The 12,677-nt window shown below is 44.9% G+C and overlaps 1 protein-coding gene across 1 annotated transcript in view; it reads right to left on the reverse strand.

The window, feature by feature from the left end:
- LOC138580958 (perforin-1-like) overlaps positions 1–7,027 on the reverse strand; it is a 40,922-nt gene extending 33,895 nt beyond the window's left edge. The window contains exons 1-2 of the mRNA XM_069651917.1: positions 6,933–7,027; positions 6,725–6,842 (exon numbers count right to left, since the gene is read on the reverse strand). The gene's annotated coding sequence lies outside the window, so the exon portion shown is untranslated. The remainder of the gene's footprint in view (positions 1–6,724; positions 6,843–6,932) is intronic.
- Positions 7,028–12,677: the final 5,650 nt, after the last annotated feature.

Raw genomic sequence — 12,677 nt, forward strand, 5'->3', positions numbered from 1 at the left:
ACACAGGGATCCCGCTTAGCCCTGACAGACACGGAGCAGACAACAACAAAAGTTGCATGACAACATTATTTGAAAATGTGATTTTCCAAGAAAAAAAAAGAAAACAATGTTTGGCCCCAGGCATTCGCACAGCACTGCACAGACCAGTCCTGTCCTCACCTGAAATCAATGTCAACTTGTCAAGCACAAAATCAATGGTAGTTTGGAAGCGCCGGAAACGTGCACCATCCTTAGCACATGTTGCTGCCTGCCTTCTCCACTTGCCACCCCCTCAACACGCAGCAGAATCAGCACTGGTTGCCCCCACCCTTCCCCTCACCGCTTTCCCGGGCTGCGCTTGCACTGTCTGTAGTGCACTGTGCATCATGTGATGTGAGCACTGGGGGAGGGAGCAGCAGTCACTCAGGAATAGAGCTCACCTGTGGTTTACTTCCCGGCCCGGGCGGTGTCGTGCCCCTCAAATGGGCATGCAGAAAAGAAATATCTGGAGTCAGATTACAGAAACCTTGCACCTGTGCAAGTTCAAAGTTGCACGGTATTAGCACTAGGGCAAAGTTTGCCATGTTTTTTTAAAACAAAGGGACATATTAGAAAACGATTGCAGTTTGTCATGGTATAAGCACCAGGGCAAAAATTGCCCTTGGGCAAAAAAGATACATTTTGACTGCATTATTGCAACGTGGCAAAGTGTGCCCTAGTGCTAATATGGAATGATATTAGCACTAGGGCAAACTTTGCACTGGTAAAAAACGCATTGAAAATGCATCTTTTTTGCACTATGGTAATTTTTGCCCAGGTGCTTATGCCATGCAAAATTGCACTTGTCATGGTGCAATAGTTTTCCAATATGTCCGTGTGTTTTTTAAAAAAAATAGGGCAGACTTTGCCCTTGTGCTAATAACATGCAATTTTCGAGCTTGCACTGGTGTACAGTTTCTGTAATCTGGCCCCTGGCAGGCAGCGCAGTGCAGCATTGGCACAAGCAAAGCCTTACCAGTTGGAATGAAAAATAACCCCAGCGTTTCCCTCGCCTCGCTTCTAATTGTGGGGGGGGGGGTAAATGACATTATACCCCCCACTTAAAATTGTGGGGGATTTGTCCCCTCTGTCCCCCTTGTTTCCTACGCCCATGGCTGCAGCCACAGGCTCACTCTCATCCTACGCGCATCTGACTCACACTCACAGGTCACAGCCACTGGTAGTGCAGTGCACTGTGTGTACCTCTTACATACACCCAACATGGACCATAGCAGAAGGTGGCGTGCTGTCTTTGGAATGTCTGTGACTTACACACATATTGCATGGCCTTATACGGTTCACCATGTGCACCTTTCAGACATAGTTCACAAGACCTTAAGGGCCTGTTAAGTGCAGGCATCCACTACACACTGAGGAGCTCCTTTTATTTTAAATCATAATTTGTCTGCAGGGACTTGGTACGCTTGCACTTAGGCATAGCCAGGTCCCCTGAGCAAAATGTTGATAATTTGCATGCATGTGCACCGCCTTTTGCCCTGCACATTTGCACTCTGCCGTGTGTAAATGCTGCACACCACAATCGCATGGTAGGCAGTGTTTAAAATTACACGCTGCCTGCCATGCGAGCATGCTAGGAAGTGTTTAATGCTAAAGCTTGTAAAGTGTTTCCAATGCATCCCTATGGAGACTGCTTGCTTTATGCTGATGCATGAAGCCGGCAGGCGACATGGGGATCCCCAGCATTTACACCAGTATGAAAATGCATACCGGCGCAAATACTGGGGCATTTGTATGGCAGAGAGGAAAGGAGACGGCAGAAAGGTAAGTTGCGTTCAGCCCCGCCTCACTGCCTTAAAAATCAATGAAAATGTGGCGAGGCGTGAATGAAAGACGTAACGGCCTTACGCAAGGCTTTTACGCCTTTCATTCACATTACACCACAGATGAACACGAGCTCCTGAATTTCATGCTCATTGTGGAGTAAAGTAAAAAGCATGTGTAAAATACACCATCCACTCAATCACACAACTATGCAAGCATTTAAGCGAGCATGACATTTTCCTGCTAGAGTAAATGATTTGGCTTCCTGGGGAATCTGTCTGCTTTTTACACCAGCTAAAAGCAGGCAGATTCCATAGAAATCCACTGTAAACGTTGCTAGCCATGTGCAAATGGCAGGTGGCATTTACCCAATTTACACTGTGAAGTGTAAAAACAAAGGCATACAGGCGATTACGCCTGCAATGACACCTTTCGTTTTCAATTCATAGTGCAAATGACGACAATTGCACGGATGGGACGTGTTTGAATGAAACATGTCCCTTCCATGCAATGTACGCTTTTAAATAATGCGACCCCTACTGTGTTTACCCACCGAGATCCACATAACATGACATGAAACTCAAGGCTAGTGACTAGGCTGGAGCCCCGTTAGTGGTACACACAGGGCCAACCATGAACCGGACGTGATCTGTAGCATTTAATGCATGCATGAACTCATGCCTAAAATGGAAGAACACGAAGCGCTTAGAGTATATGAATGGCGGTCAGTTAACGTCGCATCATTAAAACCCACTGCTGGGGATCTGTGTGGATTAAGGAAGTCAAGAAGAAAGGAGCAGTGTGGGAGTCTGGAGATGGAGAGGGCAGTGCGTGTCTGAATGATGAGGAGAAAGCTGTAGAGAGGATGAAGCAGAGATGAAAGAAAGGTAAAGAGCGAATGGAGGAGGGAGAACATCAGAGAGAAGAGGAAGAGGGGATGTGACAGAGATGTAGGGAGACCATTAGAGAGGGGGGGGGGCGAGGTAACAGAAGGGAAAGGGAGCAGTCAGGAGGAGAAGGGGAGACCATCAGAGAAAGGAAGCCAAAGAGGTGAAGCAGAACAGTGGGAATGAGGAGCACAGGAGGGGAAGGCAGAAAATAACAATAAAGAGTGTGAGCAGAGGACGCAGAAGGAGCGAGCAGCTGGCGACAGAGGAGGAGCTGCAGAACAATAGAAGGGAGGAGTGTAAGAGCAGAGAGAGAGAGAGAGGGAGGAGGAGGGGGAGCAGCAGATACGACTGTTGAGGGCCATCAAGAAGTACAGCAGAAGTGAGAGCCAGACAGAGGAGCATGAGGTGAAGGTGAAAGAGGGGGTGACCAAACTAGGCCTGGTGAGTCTTCAGTCTGCGGAGGAACTCCTGGCTTGGAAGAGGAGGGTTACCGAAGAAGGGGTCTGGCACCGTTTCAAGGGGTTGAGCTAATAACCCCATGGCCCACTGTGATCCTGAAAAGAGCCAAACGCCTTGCACCTCCCCAGACAACCCAGGACACCAGAAGCATTGGTGCCAGTTCACCTAGACGCCGAAGCGGGGCATTCAGCCAGGAAAAGCAAGCCAACATTGATTAGGTTAAGAAAGAAGTGCGGGCACTTAAGACCCCAACGTCTGTGAGTGGCCTCTTGGCTATTGCTAGGAAGGGGGTCTCCAGGGAAGAGAGTGATGGCCTGAATACCACAGTCTTGTAACAAAAGCCTGATTTATTTTGTTTTGCTGAATTCTCATTTAGTGACCTCAGTTGAAATGCAATTCCTTCAATCATAGTAAAGACAGTTGAACCTTGCAAACTAGCTTCAAGTAGTTTGTTGAGCCGCAGCCGTGAAAAAACACAGTTAGAATTGCAGGATATAAAACCCAATAATGACCAATCAAAAAAAACCAGAACTAGCTATCACCAGCATCAATGAGGTGTCATACTACTTACTGCCTGCAAGGCCATGGCTTTGGAAACCTGATGATGCTTTGCCAACTAGTCAATCAAGAGTATGCTCCACTTTCCAAAACATATAACAAAGAAAGCGGACAATAGAGCAATTCTCATTAAGCATGGCATTAAATAAATGAATTACCCTGCAAAACTGGGCACAGCAACCTGCCAATCATCTTGTAAATAAGGCCAAAACGGTTTGAACAGAAGCATTTGACATCTTTAAAGCAAGGTCCTTGTTTAAGACATCCAGACAAAAATGTTGTCCTAAATTTAGCACAGTAAAGACAATGGGCTCTATCATGACATGGGCGGTATCCGCAACTCACTCCGGCGCAATTTGCACCAGATACTGAGTTGCTGGGGGGTGGGGTAAATCTCCATTCCCCATTGGGGCCAATGGGGTTGAGGGGTACCATTACCGCGAGTGGTAATTGCTCAAGCGGCTATTAGCACTGAATAGCCGAATAGTGCCAAAAACGAGCAAAAACAGGCAGTAAAAGACATAAAACTCCAACTTATCGCCCAACTTGTAATTGGGCCAACCCTTAAATGAAGCAGTAATATTGCTACTGCCTCATTTAAGGATTGAAGCCACACTCGTGATGAGGCCCAACGTGTGTCCCATCTATATATATATATTTGTGAAAGTGTATGTGTATTTGTATGTTCAGGGTTGGCTCCAGCCCTATAACGGGTTGGTGGGTTGACATTTTGGCCCAAGGTCGGCACACCAGTCTAGGGTGTACTGCGATAGTGAAATCTGACCTACCCCACCAATTCACCCTGCACAGGCGCGGTCCGGCTCTGTGCTATCAGTATAGGCGATTTCGGGAGATTGCCGATTTAGCGATTTTCCCAAAAATAGCATGTTAGGACACAAGGGGCCTCATTACGACCCTGGCGGTAAGGGGTTAGCGCCATCGTTAGCTGCGCCGACCCCTTACCGCCAATCACGAGTTCCCTTTCCGCCATGGCGGATTTTACACCTGCTTCTAGCGGGTGTAAAAAACCATGGCGGTAAGGGACCTTGATGTTAATTACGCCACCGTAATTTACGGTGGCGTAATTAACGCCTTCCCCACTCCCATTATGCCCTATGGGGCATAAATGGGAATGGGGAAGGGTAAATGGGGATTGGGGACTTACCGCCCCGCCGACCTCGGAATGGGGCGGTAAGTCCGCCAACCACCATGGCGTAAACGTAGTTTACGCCATGGTGGTAAAGTCACGGCCCAGGCGGTAACTTACCGCCTGGGTCGTAATGAGGCCCAAGGTCGGCATACCAGTCTGGGGCGTACTGGCCATAGTGAAATCTGACCAACCACACCCATTCGACCCTGCAAAGGGGAGGAGCGGGATCCGGCCCTGTACTATCAGTATAGATGATTTTGGGAGATTGACGATTTTGCAGATTTTCAGTAATAGGAAGCTGTGTCCCAAAAAAACATCCACAAGGCTATAGCAAACACCCATGTGCATGTCACTTCAAGACCCGGCCAATGCCGTGTGGTACCGCTAGTAGAGAATAAAGTTGATAGGAGCAAAACATATCGAGACATTTGGAAAACAATTCACTAGAATAAGTGGGATGCAGACTCCGAAGAAAGGAGTCACTGTAGCAGGTTATGCTGATGTGCCTACGAGGGGTCACGCCCCAGATGCAGCAATACGTCTTAAGAAAATGCCAAGAACAGTACCCATTAAGTACGCAACCAAATGAACGAAGGACCTTACATCTTTGACTATTAAGATGAACATTAATGTTACAGCAAGAGTCAATCCACTGCATATTGTGTTGCCATCGAGAAAGTCCTCAACTTTTAAATAAAGACCAAGAACTACTTCTAAACCAGAGACTAGGAAAGTAACTTCTCATTTATGAAGAAATACAAAAAATATGTAACTTTTGAAGATGGCCTACACCTAATTCCCACCTACAATTGGTGCATGGTGCAAACATTCAGAAATGGGAGCAGACAAACTCAGGATATTTAGTTGCTAAGACTGGAAAAATGTATCTACAGTCTGGACTGACGAAGTTACACAAACACACTAACAAATGTGGTTGTGAATTCCCATACATATATGCTTACAAATGGATTTTACGAATCCGCATGACAAATGTGGATTAGAATGTGGTTTATGAATGTGGATTACAGAGAACATGTTTATAACCACAACAAACTCTCTCACACCACAATTTAAACCCTAACTCACTCTATACCACTACTTGAAAACACATTTTAAATATTGGGGGCCTCATCAGACTTTTGGCGCTCTAGTAAAAAAGTGTCAGCAATTCCGCTACCCCCACTTTTTCGGGCATTAATGGAGCTATGGCCACTTTTACCGCAGCACCTAATAATAGGTTCAGCCTTGAAGTAGAGGACTCAGCTTCAAGCCCAAATATTATCCAATTTACTACTAGCACGGTATACAGAACAAAATCCCCATGGACTCCAAAAATGGGAACTAATGCTGCTGTTACTCCACTCATAATCCTGTGGTAAATTTGCGGAACTGAGTGGCGGTAACAGCAAGCAAGTATGGAAGCAAGTGCGCCTGAATTACCCCCAAAGTTGTAATGAGTCCTGAGGTAGATAATGTGTGAGGTGAGTCTCGTGGAGTAGTAGTGCAGTGCGAGTCAATAATAATCCTTTGTGACTTCATTTAAAGGCTACATTCGCCCTGTAAAGTGAAGCCCGCCTTCCTGCCAGAGACCAGCACTTTATGAGCTCTCCACCCAGGGATTTAATTTGCAGTATGGTGGACTTGTGCAGAAAAAGGGTTTGTAGTAACCTTCATGTTGACATTTTCAAAGTTCCTTCAAGGGGTTTTGTTCAATATAGGTAAGGTTCCTGCCAGGAGACAGTGTCTAGTTCAAGCGTGCCTCTCAACGTAGGCCCCACATGACAGCTGAAAATGCACGCGCACGTTTTTGGATACATCTGTCACTGCTTTAACCTTTGCGCTTTATTCAAACGTGGTTAGCACCCACCTGATGTACTTCTGAAACACGAAGGCCTTTCCCACCCACTGCCTGGAGCCACGTGTGACGCTGCTGGCTTTTCCTCACGTTCTTCGGCTGTTTCCCCGGATGATGCAATGCTGGGTCGCTGTAAAATGAATTTAGATATAGCAGCAGGTAAGATTTAATTAGTTATTTTTTTTTATTTGCCCCTTTTGTTATTTATTATCCTCCTTACCTAGTCTCCACTTGTGCGAAGGGCCGCGTACCATAGCCGATGTGAGCTCAGTGGGTAATTTCAGAAAATCATCCAGCTGGAGTGGTATAAATAACTGCGTCACGCCTGTCTAAACTGTCCTTTCTCGAGAAGAAATGCCACAAGTAACACAATCTTTCTTCAACCTCACAGTTTACAGTTTCGACATCACAATGAGCTGTTAGTGTTATTTTTTTTTATCACACCTTTCAAGATTCGATCTTAAAGGTTCTGATCTCACACTCAGGAATGTGTCTTTGCGGTTAATCTGTGGTAGTTCTAGTCAAGCCTCTCGCTGCTTGAAGCACTCAGGCAGCACTTACAAGGTCCTTTCTTTTTTGTAAGTAACTTTGTAAATTAGATTGTCCTTGCTATTAAAAGTGTTCTTAGCATTCTTCTGCTCAAATAAAAGAATCGCACTTGGCCCCAAAATTGCCCACCCAGACACCTATCCAGTGATGGACCGCGCTGACCAGGAACTCTGGAGAGTTTTCCCGCTGACCCTTGCACCCGGGGCCTCTTATGTGTGGACACCCTGGCTCTCTGGAAATCCTACCCTCTCTCCCAATCCCCCAAACCCTTTCCTTCCATCTCTCGTCGTCCCCCATATCAATTTAAAGAAACATATGTGTTACAACGCTTCCAGAATGTTCTTCCTCGCTCTTAACAAATGTTTTATGTGAGGTGTTTTTATTATGTTTAACTGTTTTTTAATTCCTATATAGGTATAAATGTGCTTCAGAATTCACGATAAGGATCACATTTTCTTAGGCCGAGATGCCCCCTCAAACCCTACTTCGGGGAGTTGGGCATGCTTGCCGCATTCGCTCACATGGTGCAATATGGGGAACTTTGAACATTTCCAGGGCCACCTTTGGTACCAAGTCTACCTTCCAGTTAAAGAATTGTTGCTCCATAGTGCACGAGGGCTCCAAGATGTGACATGGGGACCAAGGAAGAGCAACATGCTGTTTGTGAATGATTTGAGCGGAGGAGTGGATGAGCAGAGAAAGGATTCCCCCAACACCAAACTAAAGGCTAGAAATAAGGAGTGCTAGAGGGTTTACCCTGCTATTCTTACAATCCCAGTGGATGATGCTGTAGACCTCTTTGCAGGCTTAAGGCAGACTGAACTCTCCATGGACTCTTTAAGTAAAAGAAGCCTGTGGAAAGCCTAATGCTTGAACTGACTGTCATGGGAGATTGTGGATTGTGAGGCCAGAGGCTCACTGTATGTTCAAAGTTAATGTTCACTTTTCTAAAACTTGGCAATGCGAAGTGAGACTTGGAGATGGGGCACCATCTTGCTGCCAAGGACGTCTACGGCAGCCTGGTTCATGTCTTCAATATGTTATTCCTTGTGGGTTACGTTGTTGGCCTTAACAGGCCTAGTTGATTTTTAATCTCTTTTCAGGAAACCACTTCTTAATTGCCCCCTTCCTGTGTTGCCCATGCAGCCACGGGTTCCATGGTCTAGCGAGCAGCTGAGTGGGTGTGAGTGAGGTCCCACAGGGATAGGCCTCAGCACCCTCTGCCTTCTGAGATTGGAAGGCAAGTACTGAGGTTTTGGAGCAGAGTGGAGCTGCTTACTTTAAAAAAATAAAGGTGTTCCAGAGGCCTGCTGGTATCCAGTCTTTTCATGGAAAGATTTTCCATCGAATGATTTTCCATCGAAAAGTATTCATTGAAAAATGTTTCCATTGAAAAAATCTTTCATTGAATATTTTTCCATCGAAAATGTATGTATGTGTATTTGGGTTGTAGAAAGGGTTAAAGGGTTACATGATTAAATTTGGAAAACGTGGGTTTGGGGAGACCCCCCAATTTAAAAAAAATATTTGGGAATGGGTGTTTTAAAGGGCAAAAAACCAGGGGATTGGGGGGACCACCCAATAAAAAAAATCGTTATATGGGTTTTTCGATGGAAAGTGGTAGTGAAAAAAATTTGATGGAAAGACTAAACCAGGCCTGCTCACTACTGTCCCACTTCTCTAGCAGTCTGAGGGTTGCTTCTGCATCAACCGTTGGCCTGGCTCCCTGTCAATGGATGACCAACCATCAAAGAAGGGGGGGCCCATGCCTAGTGGGGACCCTGCAGCACTCAGACAAAAGTCAAAACATCTTGGCAGACGCTCCAGTACACAGCAGTGGAGGCGAGCATATAAAAGGTGCACAATTTAAATTATTTGCTCGTTTTTTTGTGTTCCTGCTCCAGTCTTCTACTGTGATTTTGTATTTTCTTACACTTATTCTTAATATTTAGTACTAGGCCTTTGGGGTGCATCTTTTTTGGGAGTTTACAGAGGTTTTTATTTCAATAACATATACATAAATATACAAATCTGTTTTCGAACAATTAATATTTACAATCTTATTCATCATATAACAGAAAGCTGATGCTAGAAAGCTTAGTATAAATTCATTAGAGAATGCAACGCGATAGATTCTAAGGTTAATTAAGATGTAATCTAGGAGTAAACATTAAAGGTTATGTATATATATTGTGTGGGAGGAGAGGTCTTGGAACCCCTCCTCCATTCTCCACACTACCTGGGAAGGCCGAGTGGCGGCTGCTTTGGGTCCAGGGCCCTGGCCCCGGAGCACTTGTGCGGGAACACCCCTAGGAAATGTGACCCCCCTCAAGACAGCGTGAAACCAGAGTTGAACGAGACTCCATTTTGTAAGTTGCTGATTCCATTTTGTAATGGCAAGACAGTCGTGAAGTTAAAATGCAGGCCCGCAGTTCTCCCAGTCAGACGCACACAGTGAGTAAGCTACTCCCCCCACCTCTTCCCCTCTGCTGTCTCTGCAGTTGTTCGGTTCTCATGAGAGACTAGCCGTGAGAATGCAACAAACCTTACACTGTATCTTCTGCCTTCTGCCTTACTTCATTGACCCTGACACGGCTCAGCACAGGGGCCAGCACAAAAGTCATTCGTCTCTATAAACCTGCCCACACCCAGCAGACCCTAGCCATAAATAATACTGTCCCCACACTCCTTAAAACAAGATCAAACAGTTGAAGCAACCCCCAAGCGAGAGACAAAATGCCTTTTTTCATGCAATCAGAAAAATGCTGCTCATGGGCCGGTTCTATCTCATGCAAAAAAATCTAAGGATTGTAGTAGAACACTAAGCATGGTAGCGCCCTGTATAATATATGTGCAGTAGAAAGCCCTAACATTAGAATTCAATTATAAAGGTGTGATCTATATTAACGTATGGTACGATGCTGCTAATAGAAATGGATTGCCGTGCCGACATGCATAGCCAACATAACGCTGTACACGCCAGCATAAAGCTACCTCATCTTTTTAGTTTAACTGTGAATACATGAATGATATTGTGTGAAATTAATACTGCAACCAGTTGCTCTGACTAGAATGTTCGTATTATAACGATATGTGTTAAGGCCACAAGTGCAGAACCTGAACCATGAACTGGTTAGTCAAAGAATGGACGCTAACCCTGACATACGTCTACTTTCCTAATGAGATTTGTAACAATGAGGATATTAAACTCAATAGAATTATAGTATGCTTTAAACAAATGTAACCAGAATGTGGATTATTAGGCCACATGTAAAGTGCCCATATGTAAAACTTGTTTCTGAAGGCCCTGTCTCTTTATGCAATGCAAAATTGTACCGCAAAGGTGTTTTGATTCCCCTCGTGGTGTCAAAGGAGATTAGCAGAGATTTAATGATCTTTGAACAACCGGCCACTAACCCCCCACCATGAGATTCATGCCCGCAATGGTATGTGCCTCTTGTGACCTTTTTTAAGTATAGCTCCAATTTAGATATAGACCCCTCTTTGTTGTTTATGAGATGGACATTCCAGACCATGCAGTGACCTCAAAGGCCTCACCTTTTTAGCCAATACATCTTGCATTGTATCAACATACGGTTAAGATGCCTACCAACAGATCAAGTGCTGTATTTAATGGTTATACTCTGACCTGTGCCCACAGATAAATTAACCTGTACTCGCAAGTCTTTGAGTTCACTGAACAAGCAGATTGTGGTAGTGAATAAATGAGAATGTGTGGCCACAAGGGCAAATGTCAAATGGTTATTTAATATGTAAATAGTGCAACAAGTTGCCGATTCTACATGCCAACTGGATGAGCTCAGATGACCGATCGACCCGAGAAGCATCATCACCACACCACGTGTCCTCAAGCCAACCAGGCGCTCTCCAACCCTATGGCACCTATAGGTGTTCGTCCCTGGTGACCAATCGCAATCGATTTTGTGCCCCTTAGGCCTTCCCCCTGTTCGATGACAATATTGTTGTATAAAAGCAAGTTGTAACATGTTTTCTGCAGAGCACTCTCAGCGTGAGCAGAGTAGATTCTGCTCGCCCTATTTAGATAAAACCTTTTCTTAGCACTAGCACTTGGTCTTGGTCTCATTCCCTCCTCGGATGTGTCTTGATTGACTCTATTGAGTGAATTAACTGTATTTTTGGGGGCCTCTCACTTTCAATATGAAACTTAAAGACTTGCCCTATTTAGACGACAAATTGAACTGTATATGCACAAAAGGAGGAAGATGACCACTGATATCTACAAGGGAAGGGGAAGAGCAGGATAATATGAATAATCAATTATAATGCAGGGGTGACAAACAACGGTTAATCCCCCTCACTAGCGTGAGAGGGGGTTTAGATTCTATTAAAGACAAGGGGGCAAGCATTATGCATTACAATCTTTTCTTCTGAAACCACAGCAGCAAAGAAAAAAACCGTTTACAAGCAAAAAAAGTTTCAACCATAAACTTAAAACACAGTCTAAAGACAGTGTATGGGGAACACCTCAGTCCAACATAGAGTGCAGGTCATGCCCTGCAGATGACCAATGAGCTGAGACCCCCATAAAAGTCCTTTACTCTAATACCAACTCCTCTTTCTGCAGCTGTCTTGTATCAGACACCCACTGCAAAGATCCAACTGCGTAGCACAGAGAAAATTATCCAAACTACACTGGAGGGATCTCAACCTCTCCGTAACCTGAAACTGCGACGAAAATCTTCTGACCAGATCGTCTCACCCGAAAGCTGAAATAACAACAAACAAAAGGGTGGGTCAGTGGGATAATACTCACCTCCTTGTCCTTAATAGAATCTAAGCCCCCTCTCACGCTAGTGAGGGGGATTAACCATTCTATGACAAGACAGGAGACTTCATATTATGCAAGTTCAAAGCCCTTGCATTACATTAATTGCAACATGATCAATACGCTTATGATAAAATGTTTTGAATGTTGATTCTCTTGACCAATCAGCTGCTTTCAAGATTTGTTCTAAGCTACCCCCAAGGAAGGCGGCTTTAGAGGCCATGGCACCCCTAACCGAATGAGGACCAAAGGAGGAACTCCCGCCTCCCACATGACCCACTTAATGCATCTGGCCAAAGTGGAAGGGGATACCGGCTTATGTGGCTTCCTATAGGAAATTAGCGGCTGAGAGGTATTAGGAGGTCTAAGACCCTCCGTCTTCAACTCAAAACATTTTAAACACTGAATGACACATAGTTTAGAATCTTCTGGAAATGCTGGATAAGAAATGGAGGAAAGTAAACATTTAGTTCTTATGGAAAAAAAGAAGGTGACCCCTTGAGGGGTGAACATTTTATTGTACACATCCAACGCTCTGATATCAGACACCCTTTTAATATACAACAGACATAACAACTTCGCCAATTTGGAAAACAGTTGCTGCAAAGA

The sequence above is a fragment of the Ambystoma mexicanum genome, chromosome 3p (genome assembly GCF_040938575.1).
Source record: "Ambystoma mexicanum isolate Mex_15411 chromosome 3p, UKY_AmexF1_1, whole genome shotgun sequence".
Taxonomy (NCBI): Eukaryota; Metazoa; Chordata; class Amphibia; order Caudata; family Ambystomatidae; genus Ambystoma; species Ambystoma mexicanum.